This window comes from Pelophylax lessonae (assembly GCF_965119305.1).
Source record: "Pelophylax lessonae genome assembly, chromosome: 4".
NCBI classification, from domain to species: Eukaryota; Metazoa; Chordata; class Amphibia; order Anura; family Ranidae; genus Pelophylax; species Pelophylax lessonae.
The window spans coordinates 329,384,516-329,411,010 of NC_138771.1; positions in this window are offsets into that span (position 1 = coordinate 329,384,516).

The window sequence follows — 26,495 nt, forward strand, 5'->3', positions numbered from 1 at the left end:
TATTGATTAACCGTTGTTTACTTTAAACTGTTTAATTTTTTTTTTTTTTGACTGGAGTTTTACTGGTAACTATTGCATAGGGGTGGCACTTAGGCTTTCTGTAATACCACAGTACCTACAATGCTACTTACATATGCTTAGTACACTATTTCTTCATTGTACCTGAGCTGTCTTTAACTGCTTCCCATCTGGCCAACGCATATAAACAGCAATACAAGAGTAGTGCCGGCATGGGTGGATGTACCCGTAAGTCGTCTCCAATTGGCTGCTTGTGAGCAGCTCACAAGCTCACAGAGTGCGCACCCAGGAGCCCAGGGATCGCTGTGTCCCCCAGAAACAATGGATCATATGACTAGGTACAGGACCAATCAAAATTGGTCCTGTACCATGTGATCACTGTGTCTAATCACAGCGATCACATTGTAAACATTAAAAGTGAAAGTAAACATTGCTTCTGTCTCCTCCCACAGAAATCATCTGTGAGAGGAGAGAAATCTGTTACAGTAGCCTGTAAGTGTACTCTGCCTGTCACATTGCATGTAAACACACGGACACTAGAGCAAAAGTTATGTGCAAAACCCCATATGGACTTTAAAAACAGACAAAAATATTTGTATTTTTATTGATTGTAAAAATATATATAGAAAAACATACAAACTAGGGATCGACAGATTATCGGCAAAGCCAATTATCGGAGGGCCGATATTCACTTTTCTTGATATATCGGTATTGGCCCCCGGAACTTGCCGATATTACTGATATTGTCATGACGTCGTTGCGTATGTTGCGCCATGCACCTCCACGTACTGGGCCTAACCTTCTGCCTTCTTAGGCCACCTCCCTTGCCTTGGACAGCCTCTTTTGGAGTTGGGAGTCTCTCTGGAGTGTATAACACAGTCATACACCTACCCACAGCAGCCCGGTGCCAACCAGTCACCCACCCATACCCACAGGCCCGGTACCAGCCAGCCACCCACAGGCCATGTACCAGCCAGCCACCCACAGGCCCTGTACCAGCCACCCACAGCCCCTGTGCCAGCCACCCACCATAGAGTGCCAGCCACCCACCCACCACAGGGTGCCAGCCAGCTACCCACCCACCACAGGGTGCCAGCAAGCCAGCTACCTACCAGAGGGTGCCAGACAGCCAGTCACCCACCACCACAGGGTGCCAGCCAGCCAGCAAGCCAAGCCAGCCACCCACCATCACCAGAGGGTGCCAGCAAGCCAGCCACCCACCACAGAGTGTCAGACAGCCAGCCACCTACCACAGGGGGCCAGAAAGCCAGCAAGCCAGCCATCCACCCACCACAGGGTGCCAAACAGCCAACCACCCACCACCACAGGGTGCCAGCCAGCCAGCCATCCACCACAGGGTGCCAGCAAACCAGCCACCCACCACAGGGTGCCAGCAAGCCACCCACCCACCACAGGGTGCCAGCAAGTCAGCCACTCACCACAGGGTGCCAGACAGCCACCCACCACAGGGTGCCAAACAGCCAGCCACCCACCACAGGGTGTCAGCCAGCCACCCACCACAGGGTGCCATACAGCTATCTGGAAGAGCAGGATGCTGCAAAAAGAGAAAAATGTCCAAAAAGACAATGGACAGAAGAGAAACTTCATTGTGGTCGAATAGATGCCATGTTCAGTGTTTTATTGGGGCCTCATATAGAGGATTCTTTTGAATCTGCAATAATGACCCTGGATGATGAACTTCATCTCTATTTAAAGGAACCAGTAATTGACAGTGGTGATCCTCTTCGGTGGGGGAAAGAAAATGAGGCACACTACAAAAGACTTGCTTCTTATGCTAGAAGTAAATGTTACAACACAGAAGTATGGAAAATGTGCGGCCGCTCATAGTGAACTATGAGGCTGGCTGTCATACATTTATACGTGAATACCTAATTAGGGATGATCGAACTTTTCAAAAGTTTGGTTCGGCCAGAACATCCGAACTTCGGCCCGGATTTCAGAACCCCATTGAAATCAATGGGACCCGAACTTCGGTAATCAAAAAACACCATTTTGAAGCCCTAAAACCCAATAAATGCCCCTAAAAAGTGCCTAGGGTTCTGGGTCATACCCCAGGGACTATTAATCACACAAAAAAAAAATGTTCTTAAAAAGTGTCATTTTTGATAGAGAGACAATTATTGAAAAAATTAGAAAAAAAAAAAAAAAAAATGTCTTTGGATTTAGTATCTGGGGGGGTCTAAAAAGTGTACCTGTGAAGTTTCAGCTCTGTAGCATGTCCAGAACCATAAAAAAAAGATTGTTTGTATTTTGTCACTTATAGAACAGGTTAGTGGCTTCTCGCTTTTCACACCTTGCCGGTTTAGTAGCAAGCGTTTTTTTGGGGTCTTTTCAGGCAGGCAAAACATCTGAACTTGTGTATAGTGGTATATATACCACTATACACAAGTTCAGATGTTTTGCCTGCCTCCAAAGAACCCAAAAAAATGCCCAAAAAAAGGCCTGCTACTAAACCGGCAAGGTGTGAAAAGCGAGAAGCCACTAACCTGTTCTATAACTGACCTAATACAAACAATCCATTTTTTTATGGTTCTGGACATGCTACAGAGCTGAATCTTCACAGGTACACCTTTTAGACCCCCCAGACACAAAATCACACAAAAAAAAGTTCTTAAAAATTGTCATTTTTGATAGAGAGCCAATTATTGAAAAAATTAAAAAAAAAAAAAAAAAATGTCTTTGGATTTAGTATCGGGGGGGGGGGGGGGGTCTAAAAAGTGTACCTGTGAAGTTTCAGCTCTGTAGCATGTCCAGAACCAGAAAAAAAAAAAGATCATTTGTATTTTGTCACTTATAAAACAGGTTAGTGGATTCTCACTTTTCACACATTGCCGGTTTAGTAGCAAGCGTTTTTTTGGGCATTTTTTGGGTTCTTTGGAGGCAGGAAAAACATCTGAACTTGTGCATAGTGGTATATATACCACTATACACAAGTTCAGATGTTTTGCCTGCCTCCAAAGAACCCCAAAAAATGCCCAAAAAAGCGCTAGCGTAAAAAAAAAAAAAAAAAACGCCCAGGTGTGCTGTTGCAGGCATTTTTTTGGAGGCAGGCAAAACATCTGAACTTGTGTATAGTGGTATATATACACACATACTTATATGTATTTCACACTTAGACATATATAGGTGTGATAGGAGCGTAGTGCGAACTCCTAGATTGGATCACCTCCGCAAAGAGCCTGTATACACATATAGAGTCTCTATGTAAAGACAGAAAAGAGGTAAAAAACTATTAAAATGGGTTGCCCAAGTAAAAAAGCTGGGTTGCTCATGTTTCTATGTATATTGGTTATTGATGAGTCTGGGTATCCCCAATAGGCTATGTTTTGTATTGTAATTTTTGAAAATAAATAAAGATGAAGAAAACTGAACTTTACCCTAAAGGGGAAGTTCCGCTTTATGCCCTTCCCACCCCCCTCTACTATGTTTTTCACTTTTTTGGGGGAGAGGGTACCTGGTTTTGACAGGTACTCGCTTCCACTTCTGGTCAGGTCTCTGCGGCCCATCCAATGAAAGTCCTCTCCCCCTCCCCCCCACCTGCAACCTTCTGGGGCACATCACAGGTCCCAGAAGGCTACAGGACCATTCACAATGCTCAGTAAGGCTCCTGGCTGCAAAATTGCAAGGGATCACAAACTTTGCCCACAGTAAACATTCAGATGCCAAGGATCTGAAGACCGGCGATGAACCGGTTCAGGTGTGGACAGTGCTGGACCCTTGGACAGGTGAGTGTCCTTTTTTTCAGCAGCTACAGTATTTGAAGCTGCAGGCTTTTAATTAATTTTTTTCAAACAAATCCAAGAACTGCTTTAAGTAATAGCCCATCTAACTAAAACTGTGTATACAGTTTACTCTAGAAGTATAAGAAGAGATCATTTTTATGGTGTTAGGTAAAGAGACATGAATATGTTAATTATTTCTTTCTTTGATTGATTCTAGCATATGCCATATTCTTTCTCATTGATATTACAGAAAATGCTAATGCTCATTTATATATTCTATCTGTCATTCTCTATATCCTACAACAACAAAAAATGAAACAAATGTATGTTGTTCTTTGCTTTTCAAATAAACAGGATATTATTGCTCACATCAAGATAGATAATAATGACAGCTCAAAGTCACTAAAGATGCATAGTGAATATATATTTTCCTTTATTACTTTTGAAGATATAAAAAGAAGCTTGAGTTTTTGTATTAATTTTCTCTTATGCTTCCTATGCCTTTTTTGCCCAGCAGTATAAAAAATCATGATTAAGGTACAAGATTTTATGAGATGAAAATTGCTAGACAGAACATTTGAAAAGGAAGTGGCAAATAAATGTTACATACAGTAGTTCAGGAACTATGCAATCCAACCATAAATACCCATTCTGCATTGAAAGAATTTTAGTTGAACCTCTGGTCCCAGTTACCAGTAGGGTCATGTAAGGGAGGGACTTTACTGGGTAGGTAACATAGTAAGGTAAGAAGAATGTATAAAAATAGAATTTTATTACAAAATCACATAAAAACAAATATCACATGATACAGCTAATACAAAATTTGAAGACATACAAAAAATGCATAGATGAGTAATTCAACAGCTTGATCCACTCATTCAACGCGTTTCGCGGGTAAATATACCGGAAATTGCTTCATCAGGAATGAGTAGAGGATTTTATTCATCTATTATGCTTGTAAATAAGAAAAAAGCACAAAATAAGTCACAGTATTCACTTGGCTATATCCAGAGTATACAGACAATTTCAAATTTAGCAGCTTACCATACATAGTGGATACATTTTAGCACATATTCAAATTAGAACGGACTCCAAATTATGGAATGATTCCCAAGAGTCGACACGCCCACAATCCGGCCATAATCACCCAACAGGTCCTATTGCATAATGGTACAGCCTGGACCAGCCAATTTTGACGGTACAAATCCTTGGCGGAAAAGGGACCTCCTACCAGGTTATTTAGTAATCTATTAAAAATAGTTGACAAAAAGAAAAATGAGCCATTTTATCACATTTATTATATCAACAAATGGATAGGGCCACAAACTCTGCCGCATATGTGGACATACTTGAATAAGCTCAAATACTAATGATATTAATTGCCTTATTGCGCCTGAGAAAACTGGCTGATAATAAAAAAAACAAAAAAAAACACTCAAAAATTATCTCAATAGCTTAATAGTGTCCCCCATTGGCCGATCAAAAAAAAAAAGGGGGGGCCGGACATACCTAAGTCTATGATGGACTTAGGGGAATTTTATATTTATAGGGTAGCCGAGCTTTCAACCAAGGTGGAGCTCATACAAAAGTATATAAGGCTACACTTTCCTCCTGTATCCCCTCATATTGATTTCAGGCACCAAAAGATACTTTAGAATAAAAAGCGATTGCAGAGGTATATATATTTTTTTCCCCCTCAAGTAGTCCAACATATGATGCAGCATTAAGTAAAGCCAAAAACAGTGCTGATTACCTGTGGGTAATTAAATAAACGTTCCACCGTCAGATCATGCAGGAGCACAAGAGGAGCCGTTGCCGGCGTCCTCCACGTGTGCTCCGCTTATATGGCTGGTCCCACCGGAAGTGACGCCGCATCCGCCCGTGTCACTTCCGGCGCGGGCGCATTGCGTTGCCGGCCGTAATGACGGAGGGTAAACACACCTCCTAGTCAAACGGTCAGCTGGATCCGGTCGGGAAGACCGGAAGAGGCACAACGTCCACGGAGTGGGCGTCTGCCTCTTGCTTTGCACCCGAGACTGCACCTATGGACAGGGGACCAGTGTGTCCACAACGAGGTCAGCCAGGTTGAAGTCCAAAAAAGGATTACAATACTCAGCTAATCATTACATACTCAAACACAAAAATTTTTTTCCAGGTAACAAATGACCAAATCAAACAAAACGAACATGTATTCCAATGTCACCAATAAATTACAAATAACTTGTGAAAGAAATACATATAAAAAACAAAACAAAAACAGAAACAAAAGTACACACAAAGAATAATAATTAAATAAACAATAAATAATAAAAACTATATGAAAAAAAAAATATCCCAAGCTTAGTTTGAAATTAGGGTAAATAAAAGGGAAAAGATAGATATAGGGCTGAAACTCTGAGCATTGCTATTTTTTTCCTGTAACCTATAAAGCAAGCATGTTATGGGTAAAATTCATTTTTAAAGGATAAATGCTCTTTTGATGCATCTCTTTCTGCCCACCTTGTGCTAAGCGTTGGTATATTGTAATATAATTACCTAAAATGCAGCTCATTGGACAGTTGTGTAGATACCCAAGTGCTGCAAAGCCTCTCTTTTCAAAGTTTCAGTGGAACAGCCTTGATGTTTTCATGCTGATCTCACAAACTTTCCATTTGAGTTGATGTAGTACAGAATATAGATGAGCAAGGACACATCATACAATGCTATTTGCTTTTTGCAGTAATAACTCAATAAGAGGGGTATTGTATTTTTTTTTTGTTTGTTTTGTTTTTTTTAGTTTTAAAATTCCCCTATTCTTTATATTTTATTGATAGATTCTGTCAGCTCAGTTTCTGCTAACATCAGCCTTTTTTGCCATTAGATGCTAAAACTTGGGATTACTTTTCATAGCATCTGATTCACCCCATCAGTTCTGCTTCAATACCTAAAAAATATGATACTGAGAAAAAAAAAAGGATTTATATGTTAGCACACATTGTACAAGGGTACTGAAACATTTAAAAAAATATAATTGTATTGATACAAAATGTTTTCTACTAAATGTTTCTCAGTTAAAAGGATTGAGTAGAGCACCACCATATCCACAAGTTACAAATGTTAAAATTCAGATATTGGAAACATTTAAATTATCTTACTCAATAGACATAAAGTTTTAACATACGAGCCTCTCCCATCCTCTGGAATGCTCTACCCCAATCTGTCCAACTATCTCCTTACTTTGTCCTACGACTGTTACTCCCTGAAAACACATCTCTTCAGAGAAACCTATCTGGCAACCACCTAACAACTGTACTTTTATTTTCTCCATCAGCCCATCCCCCACAGTTATTACCTCTTGTATCTCTTGACCATCCCTCTTAGATTGTAAGCTCTAACGAGTAGGGCCCTCTGATTCCTACTGTATTAAAATGTATTGTATTTGTACTGTCTACCCTCAAGTTGTAAAGTTCTGCATAAACTGTCAGCTCTATATAAAACCTATATAATAATAATAATATTAATGTATATTACTTATCCATCCGCTTCTATGGTTTCAGCATAAAACATGGAAATTTAAAAGTTATCCATGAACTACATGGCTATACATAATATTACCTGAAAAAACAGATCATGCTCTTTTTTCTATCCTGGGATATCTCAAATGGTTCACTGATTTTAGTCTCATCTGACCATAACACCTTTTTCCATGTGGCCTATGAATCTTTAAGGTGCATTTCGGTAAAGCTCAGTCGTGACTGCATGTGGCGTTTTCTTGAGAAGTGGCTTTTTTCTTGTAATCCTTCATTTTTAGGAGGGGAGGTGATGCTTTTTCCAGTGTGAAGGAATGGAGGGGGTGTGCTATACAAATAAACTGGCAGTACTATCCGCATATATATAAACATGTATAGAAGGGGACGCCCGTCCGTTCTCTAGCATTAGAGGTTGGACTGAGTGGAGCGGGGATTTTTTAGTGCTTAGAAAAAAATAGATCTCATATCAAAAAGAAAATGTTATGCTATTTTAAAATGTCAAAATGTATTAATACAACAATGATTAAAAACATAATTTACATATTGAATACTCTGGTGAGTACCTCAGCGACTGGTGAGTATCTTAGAGACCGGTGAGTAACCTACGGGTTAGTAACATAAGATAGAGATAGTGTAGGTAATGAATAGCAGGTCGTTATACTAATTATACCCATAGAGTAGAGGGTAATAATGTCCAACAGGATTGGGGATGCCACTCAGTGCATTTCTTGCTGCATGTATGCGTTCCTTGATGAACCAATCGAGAGCCAACACTGATGTGCAAGATGTGAGTGACTTGTTTCTCTGGAAGCCCAGATCCGAGATCTAGAGAACAGTAGCATCAACAACCTGGAAAGGAGCTTGGACATTACCCAGCAGGTGCTGGCAGGGGCCAGCATAGAGGAGGGAGGAGAAGAGGAGACACAGGCACCAGAGGTAGGCAGTTGGGTGACCGTTAGAAGGAGGGGAAGAGCGCTAGGGAGGCCAGTCCTGAGTTGGTACACCCTAACAAATATGCCAAGCTGCATGATGATGGGGATATTAGCTCAGAGGTGGCAGTACTGGAGCAGGCGCCCTCCCCCAGCTGTCAGGGTGGTGGTGGCTCCAGGAAGGAGGGGGGGCGAGACTCAGGAAAGGTTAGACAGGTTGTGGTAGTAGGGGACTCAATTATTAAGAGGACAGAGAGGGAAATCTGTCAAAGCGATTGTGGTAGCCGAACAGTATTTTGTTTACCGTGCGCCCGAGTTCGGTACATCGTTGATCTGGTGGACAGATTATTGGGCGGGGCTGGGGAGGACCCAATGGTCATGGTGCATGTTGGCACCAATGACCAAGTAAGAGGTGGGTGTAGGATCCTAAAGAGTGATTTCAGGGACTTAGGGAATAGATTGAGGAATAGAACCTCCAAGGTGTTTTTCTCTGAAATACTGCTGGTACCTCGAGCCACACCAGAGAGGCAGAAAGAGATTAGGGAACTGAACAAGTGGCTGAGGAACTGGTGTAGGAAGGAGGGGTTCGGGTTCCTGGAGAACTGGGCTGAATTCTCAGTCGGCTACTGGCTCTTTAGTAAGGACGGGCTGCACCTTAATGGGGACGGTACGGCTCTATTGGGGAGAAAGAAGGCCGCAAAGTTGGAGGGGCATTTAAACTAGGAGTTGGGGGGGGGGGCTCAGATGTAGTGTCAGTTAGGAGGGAGCAAAGGACAGAAGTTATTGTTTGGGTCAACAGCGACAGTAGGTCCGTAATGTCTACAATTGGGGGGGGGGGGAGGGCGTGCAGACAAACCTCATACAAAACAAGGATAACATGAAGCACTATTCATTATCCACTTCCACAAAAGTAAGAGGGTTATATGCAAATGCCAGGAGCCTAGCTAATAAAATGGATTAGTTGGAACTGTTAGTACATGAGGAGGACATAGACCTGGTGGGAATTACAGAAACTTTGTTTGACCCCTCACAGGACTGGCTGGCCAATATCCAAGGGTATTCTGTGTATAGGAAGGACAGGGAAGGAAAAAGAGGGGGAGGGGTATGTCTCTATGACAAGAATAATGTAAGGGTGGTAGAGAGGAGTGATATTATGGAAGGGATGAGTACAAAGTTAGAATCCGTGTGGGTAGAACTCCATAGGGAAGAAGTCAAGGGGAAAGTAATTGTGGGGGTTTGTTATAGGCCACCCAACCAAAGGGAGGAAGTAGAGCTGGAATTTATATCACTGTTGGGTAACGCGGCAAAGCTGGGATCAGTCATCATATTAGGGGACTTCAATTATCCCGACATTGACTGGGAAGAGGGGACTGCACCCTCATCAAAGGCCCGTCTCTTCATGGAAACCTTACAGGACACCTACATGTCTCAATTCTTGGATTCCCCTACTAGAAAAAATGCAGTGTTAGATCTATTAATAACTAATGACCCAGGTCTTATCTCAGATTTAGGAGTCCGGGACAACTTGGGTTCTAGCGATCACAGGATGATCACATTTAGTGTAAATCACAATATAGCAAGGCAAGAGGGCAAAATAAACTGGGACCAAACCCTAGGAACACTGACCACAGAGGAAAAATGGGAATGCTTTAGGAACCTATTAAACAAAAGCATCTCACAGTGCATTCCTATGGGAAAGACATTTATAAGAGCCAAAGCCAAGCTGGGGTGGCTAAACCGTAATGTAACAAAACTTATTAGGGAAAAAAAAAGGCCCTTCAAGAAATATAAATCGGAGTGCACATTATCAGCTTTCCAGCATTACAAGGAATTAAATAAGAAATATAAATACGGTATCAGAATGGCTAAAATCAACTTTGAGAGACAAATAGCAGAGGATAGTAAAAAGAACCCTAAGAAATTATTTAAATATATTAACAGCAAAAGAATGCAGTCAGAGCATATTGCACACATAATTAACGATGAGGGGAGTATGGTTACAGAGGACACAGAGAAGGCAACTGTGCTAAATGCTTTCTTTTCCTCAGTCTTTACACAGGAAAAGGAGGGGTATACTGACCATGACTGTATGGATAAAATTAACACAAGTAAATCACCAGGCCCGGATGGCGTACATCCGAGAGTACTCAAAGAACACAAAGGAACTGTAAATGGTGATTGGAGGAAAGCTAACGTGATACCGATATTCAAAAAAGGGCAGAGGCATATCGTGGGAAATTATAGGCCGGTAAGCCTGACGTTAATAGTATGTAAACTTCTGGAAGGGATGATAAGGGAACATATCCAAGAGTTTGCTAAAGAAAACAACATCATCAGCAGTAATCAGCACAGGTTTACTAAAGGGCGTTCTTGTCAAACCAATCTGTTAACATTCTACGAGGAGGTGAGCTGTGAGCTAGATAGGGGGAGACCTGTGGATGTGGTGTACCTGGATTTGTCGGAAGGAGGGTAATAAATAACGCATACTCAAACTGGTCTGGGGTGGAAAGTGGGGTCCCCCAAGGCTCAGTCCTGGGACCAATCTTGTTCAATTTATTCATAAATAGCATTGAGGATGGGATCAGTAGCTCGTTTTCAGTTTTTGCAGATGACACAAAACTAAGCAGGGCAATACCTTCACATTGTGAGGCAGGAATTTTACAGAATGACCTGAACAAAATCGCAGAGTGGGCAACTACATGGCAAATTAGGTTTAATGTGGAGAAGTGTAAGGTATTGCATTTGGGGAAAAAAACATAAAAGCACAATACACTTTAGGGGGTGAAACTCTGGGGGAATCAAAAATGAAGAAAGATCTGGAGGTCTTAGTAGAAGACTTAGCTATAGCATGCAATGTCAAGCTGCAGCTGCCAAAGCCGGCAGTATATTAGCATGCATAAGGAAGGGGATGTATTCCAGAGATAAAACTATAATCCTACCACTTTATAAAACACTGGTCCGACCACATCTGGGGTATTCTGTCCAGTTTTGGTCGCCAGTCCTCAGAAGGGATGTGTTGGAGCTGGAAAGAGTCCAGAGAAGGGCAACTAAACTGATAAGGGGATTGGAGGACCTTAATTATGAAGAGCGCTTACAAGCGCTTGATTTATTCTCCCTGGAGAGGAGACGCCTGAGAGGGGACATGATAGTGATTTATAAATACCTCAATGGTTATCTCAGCATAGAAAAAAAACTATTCAGTCGCAAGGAATGCATGAGGACAAGAGGCCATACAATGCAATTAGAGGAGAAGCATTTTAACCTCAGGCTATCCAGTGGGTTCTTTACATTAAGGACTACTAACTGTGGAATTCTCTACCACAAATGGTAGTAACTGCGGGTGGTATGGCTATTTTTAAAAGACTCTTGGATGTACACCTCAAGGATCAAAACATTCAGGGGTATGTAAAATGATTACGGCCACACACACCTACACAGTTTAACCTGGGTGGACTATTGTCTTTATTCAATCTCACCTACTATGTAACTATGTAATACAGTAATTTAACCGATTTTAACAAAATCCAAAGGATAACATATAAGTGCTTGTGGAACTTGGATCTTTTTTCTAAGTGATTCTGTTTTTGATTTTTTTTCCCCGACATGTCAGTGTTATATCTTTTACTTGGATGTTAATACAGCTGGATAAAACAAAAACGGTGTCTGTCTTAATTGCAGGCTGAAAAGCAACAAAATTTGACTATTTTAAAGGGGGTCAGTCTTTTCTATGCCCACTGTATGCTGGAATTTATGCAGCTATAGATGATATTTTGTAATGGCGGTGATCAGCGACCTATAGTGGAACTGTGATAGGGTGGCGGGCAATCTGGAGCTAACAGACACTACCTGGGAAGGTCACTAACTGATGTCGCTAGTGACACTAATACAGTGATCAGTGATAATATTGTACACTGACAATGTACTAATGACACTGTCTAGGAAGGGGTTAATATGTATGGTCATCAAGGGGTTAACTGCATGCTTAACAATGTGTAATGTGTGTTGCTTTTACTTTCTGATCTGGCTGTTTTTTCTCCCTGCTTTTCAAAGAAACACACATAACTCTGTGTGTGATTGGACACAGTCAATCAGCTGATTTAAGCGAAAATCATTTGCTGACATCTGCTGCCAAACTTGTGCTGGGTCCAATGTGTGTGCCTCGAACCCAGAAGAAAGGCCTATTGTACAGGTAAGTGATTGTGACTGTACCTGCCGCCTGCTTACTGTAAATTTACTGTGAGTGGTTAGAAGGTAGTTAACCAGATGCTGACCACCCTATATGCATTTACTGTTATAAGGTGGCCGCTCTGGGCAGAATCACGTACCTGTAAGTGATTCCGCACTCCCGGGTTCCGGGTCCGTCTAGATTGCCATTCTGTGACAAGGGAAGGCTGTGATCATGTGTTCCTGCTAAGCAGAAACATAAATCTATGCCTTCCCACAGTACAAGCAACACCCCGCACTGTTAGCAAGCACTCCCTAGGAACACATTTAACCCTTTGATTGCCCCTGATGTTAACCCCCTCCCTGCCAGTGTCATTAGTACAGTGACAGCGCATATTTTTTTAGCACTGATAACTGTATTAGTGTCACTGGTCCCCAAAAAGCATCAAAAGTGTCAGTTATGTGTCTGATTTGTCCGCCGCAATATCGCAGCCCCGCTATCAGTCGCTGATCACTGCCATTACTAGTAAAAATGTAAAAATAAATAAAAATTCCAAAAATATATCCCATAGTTTGTAGATGCTATAACTTTTGCGCAAACCAATCAAAATATGCTTAGTGGGATTTTTTTTTTACCAAAAATATGTAGAATACATATTGGGCTAAATTGATGAAGGAATGGTATTTTTTACATTTTTTTATTAGGTATGTTTTATAGCAGAAAGTAAAAAATATTGTTTTTATTCTCAAAATTGTCTTATTTTGTTTATAGCGCAAAAAATAAAAACCGCAGGGGTAATTAAATACCACCAAAAGAAAGCTCTATTTGTGGGGGAAAAAAAGAACTTACATTTTATTTGGGTACAGTGTCACACAACTGCGCAATTGTCAGTTAAAATAACGCAGTGCCGTATTGCAAAAAATGGCATAGTCATGAAAGGGGGCAAACCTACCAGAGCTGAAGGGGTTAAAGGAGATGTGGGGTATATTAAAAAAACAAACATATATACTCACCTCCATGTTGCAGCATTGACTAATGTTGCAACTGTTACCTGCCAGCTCTAAGCCTGAGAACTGAGTGATCACATGACTGCTGATCACTCAGTACTTGGACTTGTGACTGTCATTCACCACTACAGAAGAGAAGATCAGCGCTAGCCACAGTAGTTAATATAAACATTAGAACAGCAGCCCCTGTAAACCAATTTAAATTTTTGAGAAACTAAGTTAAAAGTTAGAATCCAAACCGGTATTTAGTTGCAATGAAGCCACTGGTTGGTGAGGGGTAAACAGTAGGGTTGAGCGGACACCTAGATGTCCGTGTTCGACGGGTTCGGCCGAACTTTAAAAAAAAGTCCGGGTCCGTGTCCCGGACTTTTACCGAACTTTTCCCGGACACCGAACCCCATTGAAGTCAATGGGGACCCGAACTTTAAGGCACTAAAATGGCTCTAAAACACCAATGGAAAGGGCTAGAGTGCTGCAAATGGCAGCAAAACGTAGTTAAGAGCATGGCAAGTGCTCTGCAAACAAATGTGGATAGGGAAATAACTTAAAACAACAAAAAAAAACAGAAAAATAAAACAATGTTCTTCATCTCTGAAGGACGAGGCCCATATGGAGTAGGAGGGAGGTTGAGGTGGTGGTGGATGTGGCGGTGTCATAGGCGTGCGCACAGGGTGTGCCTGGTGTACCTGGGCACACCCTAATCACCTAGGGCACATAGCATTATCGATCTGTTTGCCAGTGAGGAGATGGGAAAGATCTCCCTCGCACCTGCTCTGCTCTATTTCTCTTTGCCAGCAGGGAGAGTAATGTATCGGGGCCATGTACATGTAGGCAAACACATGCATGTGTATTTCAACTTTGGGGTGCACACCCTAATGCAATAGGCTGCGCACACCTATGGGTGGTGTAGGTGGAAGCGGCGGTGGAGGAGGACCAGGGCCGGATTAAGAGCATCATGGTCTTGGTGCTGAGGATTTTGAAGGGCCTTAAGGGCCGTGCCTTGGCATGCACCCAGAGGAGGAAGGGTGCAGCCATGCATGCCTAATTCAACATGGGATGCTGTCTCTGAAGCCCATAAACACATCCATGCATCGGCAACTGTCCCTCCTTGTCCGGCCTTCGCGCTGTGTGGGGAGGTTCTGAGGGTGCTGCCTGGGGAAGCGAGCATAGAAGCCAGACTTCTGTGTTTACAAGTGACAGAAGAGCGGTCACAGTGAATATGGCCAACCCGGGGCCTATATAAAAGGTTGGGGCCTGCATGGAGCTGCAGCTCCAATAGCCCCTACGTTAATCTGGCCCTGAGGAGGAGGACGAGGTAGCCAACACTGCTTCTTTTCACAAATTTTAAATGAGGGTACACCCCAAAAGAGTGAGAAAGAGCAAAAATGGAACAATGGCTGGGTAAGGTCGGTATCCATTGCTATTCTGCACAAGGTACGGAAAAGTCCCGTGGGATCCATGCCTGGTTCATTTTAATGAACGTGAGCTTGTCCACATTGTCTCTGGACAGGCGGCTGCGCTTGTCTGTTATAACACCCCCAGCCGTGCTAAATACCCGTTCAGATAATACACTGGCTGCAGGGCACGCCAGCACCTCCAAGGCGTAAAGGGCAAGCTCAGGCCATGTGCCCAATTTGGAGACCCAGAAGTTGAAGGGGGCAGACCCCTCATTCACTACATGTAGGCGTGTGCACACATACTGCTCCACCATGTTGGTAAAATGCTGCCTCCTGCTAAGACGTTCCATCTGAGCTGCTGGTGCTGCTGTTTGTTGTGGCGTGCTGACAAAGCTTTTCCACATTTCGGCCATGCTAACCCTGCCTTCTGAGGTGCTGGCGGTGCCCTGGTTGAGTTGGCGACCTCCTCCTCCTCCTCCTCTGCCTTGTGCTTCCACTGTGGCCCCGCTGTCAGATGGGAATGCCAGCAGCATCGCGTCTACCAGCGTGCGCTTGTACTCGCGCATCTTGCAATCGCGCTCCAGTGAGTGAATTAAGGACGGTACGTTGTCCTTGTAACGGGGATCTAGCAGCGTGGCCACCCAGTAATCAGCACAAGTTAGAATGTGGGCAACTCGGCGGTCGTTGTGGAGACACTGCAGCATGTAATCGCTCATGTGTGCCAGGCTGCCCAGAGGCGACGAAAGGCTGTCCTCTGTGGGAGGTGTATCGTCCGTGTCCTCTGTATCCCCCCAGCCACGCACCAGTGATGGCCATGAGCTGGCCTGGGTGCCACCCTCCTGTGAACATGGTTCCATCTCCTCCTCCAGCTCCTCCTCCTCCTCATCCTCCTCATCCTCCAGAACTGTGCCCCTGCTGGACAATTGTGTCCCTGGCGTTTGTGTGTGCAGGAACCCACCCTCGGAGCCCCTTGCGAATGACTGCCCTGAAAGCCTTTGAAATGTTACCTCTTCATCCTCCTCCTCCTCCTCCTCATCCTGTGCCACATCCTCTTCCATCATCGCCCGAATTGTTTTTTCAAGGAGGCATAGAAGTGGGATAGTTAAGCTGAGAACGGCGTCATTGCCACTGGCCATGTTGGTGGAGTACTCAAAACAGCGCAACAAGGCACACAGGTCTCGCATGGAGGCCCAGTTATTGGTGGTGAAGTGGTGCTGTTCCGCAGAGCGATTCACGCGTGCGTGCTGCAGCTGAAACTCCACTATGGCCTGCTGCTGCTCGCACAGTCTTTGCAGCATGTGCAAGGTGGAGTTCCACCTTGTGGGCACGTCACATATGAGGCGGTGAGCGGGAAGGCCGAAGTTACGCTGCAGCCCTGCCAGGCGAGCAGCAGCAGGGTGAGAACGCCGAAAGTGCGCACAGACGGCCCGCACTTTCTGCAGCAGCTCTGACATATCGGGGTAGTTTTTAAGGAACCTCTGCACCACCAAATTCAGCACATGCGCCAGGCAAGGGATGTGCGTCAAACCGGCTAGGCCCAGAGCTGCTATGAGATTTCGCCTGTTATCGCACACCACCAGGCCGGGCTTGAGCCTCGCTGGCAGCAACCACTCATTTGTCTGCTGTTCCATGCTCCTCCACAACTCCTGCGCGGTGTGTGGTTTGTCCCCCAAACAGGCAAGTTGTAAAACTGCCTGCTGTCGTTTAGCCCTGGCCGTGCTGAAGTTGGTGGTGAAGGTATTACGCTGTCCGGATGAGGAGGCGGTAGAAGATGAGGTAGCGGAGTAGGATGAGTTAGGAACAGGAGGCAAACTGAAGCGCCCTGCAATCCTCGGTGGTGGAAGGACATGTGCCAAATTGCTATCCGCCTCAGGCCCATCCGCCACTGCATTTACCCAGTGTGCCGTTAGGGAGATATAACGCCCCTGACCGTGCTTACTGGTCCACGTATCGGTAGTTAGGTGGACCTTGGCACAGATGGCGTTGCGCAGTGCACACCTGATTTTTTCCCCCACTTGGTTGTGCAGGGAAGGGATGGCTTGCCTGGAAAAGTAGTGGCGGCTGGGCACGACGTACTGTGGGACAGCCACCGACATAAGCTTTTTAAAACTGGGCATCTCCACCAGACGGAATGACAGCATTTCAAAGGCCAATAATTGTGAAATGCTGGCATTCAGGGCCAGGGATCGCGGGTGGGTAGGGGGGTACTTCCTCTTCCTCTCAAGTGTTTGGGAGATGGAAAGCTGAACGCTTCCATGGGACATTGTGGAGATGGTTGTTGGTGACCCAGGTGGTGGTGTTGCTGACAGATCGTCTGTTTGCGGGGTGGCAGGTGCCGGTATGACTACAGAGGTGGCTGGAGCGGCCGAGACTGCAGCAGAAGAGGAAGCAGGATGAGCCAGAGACGTTTCTTGGTTTTGAAGGTGTGTACTCCACTGCAGCTCGTGCTTTGCACTTAGATGCCTGATCATGCAGGTTGTGCTCAGGTTGAGAAGGTTTATGCCTCGCTTCAGGCTCTGATTGCACAGGGTGCAAACCACTCGTGTCCTGTCATCAGCACATTTTCTAAAGAACTTCCACGCTAGAGAACTCTTTTGAGCTGACTTTGGTGCGCTCGTTCCCTTGCTGCGTTGGGCAGTAGCAGGCGTAGTGTCTAGGGCACGGCCGCTCCGCTTCTGCACCCTGCTCCCTCTTCTGCTGTGCTGGTGGCTCTGTGCGACCACCGCCTCTTCCTCCAAACTACTCAGGTCACCTGCATGACCTTCATTCCATGTGGGGTCGAGGACCTCATCGTCCTCCACATCATCTTCCACCCAGTCTTCACCCCTGCCCTCCCTGTTGGTCTCCACAATGCTGAACGCCGCAGCAGTTGGCACCTGCGTTTCGTCATCATCGGAGACGTGCTGTGATGGTCCTTCCATGTAATCATCTTGAGAAATAAGTGGTTGGGCATCGCTGCACTCAATCTCTTCCACTTCTGGGGCAGGGCTAGGTGGATGGCCCTGGGAAACCCTGCTGACAGAGTCCTCAAAAAGAATAAGAGACTGCTCTATGGCTTGGGGCTCAGACTGCTTGCCTGATTTGCAAGGGGGTGAGGTGAAAGACGGTTGGACATTGGCTGCAGGTGCCAACTCTGACCTTTCTGCAGTAGACTGGATGGGAGACAATGTGAAGGAACTGGAGGCACTGTCAGCAGCAAACCAATCTACTATCGCCTCTCTGTGTTCTGGCCTCATCACTTCTAGAGGCGTATGATGCCCTACCAAATACTGATGCAGGTTCTGTCGCCTACTCACACTTGAGGAAGGTGTTTCACTTGTGCGTGTAGCTGGCACAGATCGACAACGTCCTCTCCTTGCAACAGGAGCTCTAGCAGCAGCACCACCACGACCCAGACCACGGCCCCTATTTGACGCTCTCCTCATATTTCTGAAATTTAAGATCTTGCCCTAGAAAGGTCTTTATTGAATAGCGGAACAAAAGAACAACAGTATCACACGGGTGTATCTCACAGTCAAATATGCAAACTATGCCGCAATTTAATGTTTTTTACACCAAAAGGGTGTGTATTGAATAGCGGAATAGGATAAAAAACTGTGTATCTCACACGTACAAACACAGACTAGGCCCGATTAAATTTTTTCCTACCCTAAAGGGAGGATGAGGAAGAGGAGTATGGAACAGGCAGCACCCTCAAATCTTCAGAAGTATGAGATGAACCCCAAAAACTTGGAAAGGTGGATCTCACACGTACCGACACAGACTATTCCGCAATTTAATTGAGCCACAAAGGTTTTTATTGAATAGCGGAATAGGAAATATGATCAAAAAAAAGTGTATGTTTTTCACACGTACAGAAGCACACTAGGCCCCAATTACTATTGTTTGTACACCTAAAAGGATGGATGAGGAGGAGGAAGAGGAGGAGGAGGAGTATAGAACAGGCAGCACCCTCAAAGCTTCAGAAGTATGAGATGAACCCCAAAAACTTGGAAAGGTGGATCTCACACGTACCGACACAGACTATTCCGCAATTTAATTGAGCCCCAAAGGTTTTTATTGAATAGCGGAATAGGAAATATGATCAAAAAAAAGTGTATGTTTTTCACACGTACAGAAGCACACTAGGCCCCAATTACTATTGTTTGTACACCTAAAAGGATGGATGAGGAGGAGAAGGAGGAGGAGGATAGAACAGGCAGCACCCTCAAAGCTTCAGAAGTATGAGATGAACCCCAAAAACTTGGAAAGGTGGATCTCACACGTACCGACACAGACTATTCCGCAATTTAATTGAGCCCCAAAGGTTTTTATTGAATAGCGGAATAGGAAATATGATCAAAAAAAAGTGTATGTTTTTCACACGTACAGAAGCACACTAGGCCCCAATTACTATTGTTTGTACACCTAAAAGGATGGATGAGGAAGAGGAGGAGGAGGAGTATAGAACAGGCAGCACCCTCAAAGCTTCAGAAGTATGAGATGAACCCCAAAAACTTGGAAAGGTGGATCTCACACGTATCGACACAGACTATTCCGCAATTTAATTGAGCCCCAAAGGTTTTTATTGAATAACGGAATAGGAAATATAATCAAAAAAAGTGTATGTTTTTCACACGTACAGAAGCACACTAGGCCCCAATTACTATTGTTTGTACACCTAAAAGGATGGATGAGGAGGAGGAGGAGTATAGAACAGGCAGCACCCTCAAAGCTTCAGAAGTATGAGATGAACCCCAAAAACTTGGAAAGGTGGATCTCACACGTACCGACACAGACTATTCCGCAATTTAATTGAGCCCCAAAGGTTTTTATTGAATAGCGGAATAGGAAATATGATCAAAAAAAAGTGTATGTTTTTCACACGTACAGAAGCACACTAGGCCCCAATTACTATTGTTTGTACACCTAAAAGGATGGATGAGGAAGAGGAGGAGGAGGAGTATAGAACAGGCAGCACCCTCAAAGCTTCAGAAGTATGAGATGAACCCCAAAAACTTGGAAAGGTGGATCTCACACGTACCGACACAGACTATTCCGCAATTTAATTGAGCCCCAAAGGTTTTCATTAAATAGCGGAATAGGAAATATGATCAAAAAAAAGTGTATGTTTTTCACACGTACAGGAGCACACTAGGCCCCAATTACTATTGTTTGTACACCTAAAAGGATGGATGAGGAGGAGGAGGAGGAGGAGTATAGAACAGGCAGCACCCTCAAAGCTTCAGAAGTATGAGATGAACCCCAAAAACTTGGAAAGGTGGATTTCACACGTACCGACACAGACTATTCCGCAATTTAATTGAGCCCCAAAGGTTTTTATTGAATAGCGGAATAGGAAATATGATCAGAAAAAAGTGTATGTTTTTCACACGTACAGAAGCACACTAGGCCCCAATTACTATTGTTTGTACACCTAAAAGGATGGATGAGGAGGAGGAGGAGGAGGAGGATAGAACAGGCAGCACCCTCAAAGCTTCAGAAGTATGAGATGAACCCCAAAAACTTGGAAAGGTGGATCTCACACGTACCGACACAGACTATTCCGCAATTTAATTGAGCCCCAAAGGTTTTTATTGAATAGCGGAATAGGAAATATGATCAGAAAAAATTGTATGTTTTTCACACGTACAGAAGCACACTAGGCCCCAATTACTATTGTTTGTACACCTAAAAGGATGGATGAGGAGGAGGAGGAGGAGGAGGATAGAACAGGCAGCACCCTCAAAGCTTCAGAAGTATGAGATGAACCCCAAAAACTTGGAAAGGTGGATCTCACACGTACCGACACAGACTATTCCGCAATTTATTGAGCCCCAAAGGTTTTTATTGAATAGCGGAATAGGAAATATGATCAGAAAAAAGTGTATGTTTTTCACACGTACAGAAGCACACTAGGCCCCAATTACTATTGTTTGTACACCTAAAAGGATGGATGAGGAGGAGGAGGAGTATAGAACAGGCAGCACCCTCAAAGCTTCAGAAGTATGAGATGAACCCCAAAAACTTGGAAAGGTGGATCTCACACGTACCGACACAGACTATTCCGTAATTTAATTGAGCCCCAAAGGTTTTTATTGAATAGCGGAATAGGAAATATGATCAAAAAAAAGTGTATGTTTTTCACACGTACAGAAGCACACTAGGCCCCAATTACTATTGTTTGTACACCTAAAAGGATGGATGAGGAAGAGGAGGAGGAGGAGTATAGAACAGGCAGCACCCTCAAAGCTTCAGAAGTATGAGATGAACCCCAAAAACTTGGAAAGGTGGATCTCACACGTACCGACACAGACTATTCCGCAATTTAATTGAGCCCCAAAGGTTTTCATTAAATAGCGGAATAGGAAATATGATCAAAAAAAAGTGTATGTTTTTCACACGTACAGGAGCACACTAGGCCCCAATTACTATTGTTTGTACACCTAAAAGGATGGATGAGGAGGAGGAGGAGGAGGAGTATAGAACAGGCAGCACCCTCAAAGCTTCAGAAGTATGAGATGAACCCCAAAAACTTGGAAAGGTGGATTTCACACGTACCGACACAGACTATTCCGCAATTTAATTGAGCCCCAAAGGTTTTTATTGAATAGCGGAATAGGAAATATGATCAGAAAAAAGTGTATGTTTTTCACACGTACAGAAGCACACTAGGCCCCAATTACTATTGTTTGTACACCTAAAAGGATGGATGAGGAGGAGGAGGAGGAGGAGGATAGAACAGGCAGCACCCTCAAAGCTTCAGAAGTATGAGATGAACCCCAAAAACTTGGAAAGGTGGATCTCACACGTACCGACACAGACTATTCCGCAATTTAATTGAGCCCCAAAGGTTTTTATTGAATAGCGGAATAGGAAATATGATCAAAAAAAAGTGTATGTTTTTCACACGTACAGAAGCACACTAGGCCCCAATTACTATTGTTTGTACACCTAAAAGGATGGATGAGGAGGAGGAGGAGGAGGAGGATAGAACAGGCAGCACCCTCAAAGCTTCAGAAGTATGAGATGAACCCCAAAAACTTGGAAAGGTGGATCTCACACGTACCGACACAGACTATTCCGCAATTTATTGAGCCCCAAAGGTTTTTATTGAATAGCGGAATAGGAAATATGATCAGAAAAAAGTGTATGTTTTTCACACGTACAGAAGCACACTAGGCCCCAATTACTATTGTTTGTACACCTAAAAGGATGGATGAGGAGGAGGAGGAGGAGGAGGATAGAACAGGCAGCACCCTCAAAGCTTCAGAAGTATGAGATGAACCCCAAAAACTTGGAAAGGTGGATCTCACACGTACCGACACAGACTATTCCGCAATTTAATTGAGCCCCAAAGGTTTTTATTGAATAGCGGAATAGGAAATATGATCAAAAAAAAGTGTATGTTTTTCACACGTACAGAAGCACACTAGGCCCCAATTACTATTGTTTGTACACCTAAAAGGATGGATGAGGAAGAGGAGGAGGAGGAGTATAGAACAGGCAGCACCCTCAAAGCTTCAGAAGTATGAGATGAACCCCAAAAACTTGGAAAGGTGGATCTCACACGTACCGACACAGACTATTCCGCAATTTAATTGAGCCCCAAAGGTTTTTATTGAATAACGGAATAGGAAATATGATCAAAAAAAGTGTATGTTTTTCACACGTACAGAAGCACACTAGGCCCCAATTACTATTGTTTGTACACCTAAAAGGATGGATGAGGAGGAGGAGGAGGAGGAGTATAGAACAGGCAGCACCCTCAAAGCTTCAGAAGTATGAGATGAACCCCAAAAACTTGGAAAGGTGGATCTCACACGTACCGACACAGACTATTCCGCAATTTAATTGAGCCTCAAAGGTTTTTATTGAATAGCGGAATAGGAAATATGATCAAAAAAAAGTGTATGTTTTTCACACGTACAGAAGCACACTAGGCCCCAATTACTATTGTTTGTACACCTAAAAGGATGGATGAGGAAGAGGAGGAGGAGGAGTATAGAACAGGCAGCACCCTCAAAGCTTCAGAAGTATGAGATGAACCCCAAAAACTTGGAAAGGTGGATCTCACACGTACCGACACAGACTATTCCGCAATTTAATTGAGCCCCAAAGGTTTTTATTAAATAGCGGAATAGGAAATATGATCAAAAAAAAGTGTATGTTTTTCACACGTACAGGAGCACACTAGGCCCCAATTACTATTGTTTGTACACCTAAAAGGATGGATGAGGAGGAGGAGGAGGAGGAGTATAGAACAGGCAGCACCCTCAAAGCTTCAGAAGTATGAGATGAACCCCAAAAACTTGGAAAGGTGGATTTCACACGTACCGACACAGACTATTCCGCAATTTAATTGAGCCCCAAAGGTTTTTATTGAATAGCGGAATAGGAAATATGATCAAAAAAAAGTGTATGTTTTTCACATGTAAAGAAGCACACTAGGCCCCAATTACTATTGTTTGTACACCTAAAAGGATGGATGAGGAGGAGGAGGAGGAGGAGTATAGAACAGGCAGCACCCTCAAAGCTTCAGAAGTATGAGATGAACCCCAAAAACTTGGAAAGGTGGCTCTCACACGTACCGACACAGACTATTCCGCAATTTAATTGAGCCCCAAAGGTTTTTATTGAATAGCGGAATAGGAAATATGATCAAAAAAAAGTGTATGTTTTTCACACGTACAGAAGCACACTAGGCCCCAATTACTATTGTTTGTACACCTAAAAGGATGGATGAGGAAGAGGAGGAGGAGGAGTATAGAACAGGCAGCACCCTCAAAGCTTCAGAAGTATGAGATGAACCCCAAAAACTTGGAAAGGTGGATCTCACACGTACCGACACAGACTATTCCGCAATTTAATTGAGCCCCAAAGGTTTTTATTGAATAGCGGAATAGGAAATATGATCAGAAAAAAGTGTATGTTTTTCACACGTACAGGAGCACACTAGGCCCCAATTACTATTGTTTGTACACCTAAAAGGATGGATGAGGAGGAGGAGGAGGAGGAGTATAGAACAGGCAGCACCCTCAAATCTTCAGAAGTATGAGATGAACCCCAAAAACTTGGAAAGGTGGATTTCACACGTACCGACACAGACTATTCCGCAATTTAATTGAGCCCCAAAGGTTTTTATTGAATAGCGGAATAGGAAATATGATCAAAAAAAAGTGTATGTTTTTCACACGTACAGAAGCACACTAGGCCCCAATTACTATTGTTTGTACACCTAAAAGGATGGATGAGGAGGAGGAGGAGGAGGAGTATAGAACAGGCAGCACCCTCAAAGCTTCAGAAGTATGAGATGAACCCCAAAAACTTGGAAAGGTGGATCTCACACGTACCGACACAGACTATTCCGCAATTTAATTGAGCCCCAAAGGTTTTTATTGAATAGCGGAATAGGAAATATGATCAAAAAAAAGTGTATGTTTTTCACACGTACAAAAGCACACTAGGCCCCAATTACTATTGTTTGTACACCTAAAAGGATGGATGAGGAAGAGGAGGAGGAGGAGTATAGAACAGGCAGCACCCTCAAAGCTTCCTGAAGTATGAGATGAACCCCAAAAACTTGGAAAGGTGGATCTCACACGTACCGACACAGACTATTCCGCAATTTAATTGAGCCCCAAAGGTTTTTATTGAATAGCGGAATAGGAAATATGATCAAAAAAAAGTGTATGTTTTTCACACGTACAAAAGCACACTAGGCCCCAATTACTATTGTTTGTACACCTAAAAGGATGGATGAGGAGGAGGAGGAGGAGTATAGAACAGGCAGCACCCTCAAAGCTTCAGAAGTATGAGATTGTGTTCACTGTACCCCACAAAGATTGTGTTCACTGTACCCCACAAAGATTGTGTTCACTGTACCCCACAAAGGTTTTGTTCACTGCACCCCACAAAGATTGTGTTCACTGTACCCCACAAAGGTTTTGTTCACTGCACCCCACAAAGATTGTGTTCACTGTACCCCACAAAGATTGTGTTCACTGCACCCCAAAAGGATTGTCTTCTCTGCACCCCACAAAGATTGTGTTCACTGTACCCCACAAAGGTTTTGTTCACTGTACCCCACAAAGATTGTGTTCACTGCACTCCAAAAGGATTGTCTTCACTGCACCCCACAAAGATTGTGTTCACTGTACCCCACAAAGGTTTTGTTCACTGCACCCCACAAAGATTGTGTTCACTGTACCCCACAAAGGTTTTGTTCACTGCACCCCACAAAGATTGTGTTCACTGTACCCCCACAAAGATTTTGTTCACTGCACCCCACAAGGATTGTTTGTCTTCACTGCACCCCACAAGGATTGTCTTCACTGCACCCCACAAGGATTGTCTTCACTGCACCCCACAAAGATTGTGTTCACTGCACCCCACAAAGGTTTTGTTCACTGCACCCCACAAAGATTGTGTTCACTGCACCCCACAAAGATTGTGTTCACTGTACCCCACAAAGATTGTGTTCACTGCACCCCAAAAGGATTGTCTTCTCTGCACCCCACAAAGATTGTGTTCACTGTACCCCACAAAGGTTTTGTTCACTGCACCCCACAAAGATTGTGTTCACTGTACCCCACAAAGGTTTTGTTCACTGCACCCCACAAAGATTGTGTTCACTGTACCCCACAAAGATTGTGTTCACTGTACCCCACAAAGGTTTTGTTCACTGCACCCCACAAAGATTGTGTTCACTGTACCCCACAAAGGTTGTGTTCACTGCACCCCACAAAGATTGTGTTCACTGCACCCCACAAAGATTGTGTTCACTGTACCCCACAAAGGTTTTGTTCACTGCACCCCACAAAGGTTTTGTTCACTGCACCCCACAAAGATTGTGTTCACTGTACCCCACAAAGATTGTGTTCACTGCACTCCAAAAGGATTGTCTTCACTGCACCCCACAAAGATTGTGTTCACTGTACCCCACAAAGGTTTTGTTCACTGCACCCCACAAAGATTGTGTTCACTGTACCCCCCAAAGATTTTGTTCACTGCACCCCACAAGGATTGTCTTCACTGCACCCCACAAGGATTGTCTTCACTGCACCCCACAAAGATTGTGTTCACTGTACCCCACAAAGATTGTGTTCACTGCACTCCAAAAGGATTGTCTTCACTGCACCCCACAAAGATTGTGTTCACTGCACCCCACAAAGATTGTGTTCACTGTACCCCCCAAAGATTTTGTTCACTGCACCCCACAAGGATTGTCTTCTCTGCACCCCACAAGGATTGTCTTCACTGCACCCCACAAGGATTGTCTTCACTGCACCCCACAAAGATTGTGTTCACTGTACCCCACAAAGATTTTGTTCACTGCACCCCACAAAGATTGTGTTCACTGTACCCCACAAAGATTTTGTTCACTGCACTCCAAAAGGATTGTCTTCACTGCACCCCACAAATATTGTGTTCACTGTACCCCACAAAGGTTTTGTTCACTGCACCCCACAAAGATTGTGTTCACTGTACCCCACAAAGGTTTTGTTCACTGCACCCCACAAAGATTGTGTTCACTGTACCCCACAAAGGTTTTGTTCACTGCACCCCACAAAGATTGTGTTCACTGTACCCCACAAAGGTTGTGTTCACTGCACCCCACAAAGGTTTTGTTCACTGCACCCCACAAAGATTGTGTTCACTGCACCCCACAAAGATTGTGTTCACTGTACCCCACAAAGGTTTTGTTCACTGCACCCCACAAAGATTGTGTTCACTGTACCCCACAAA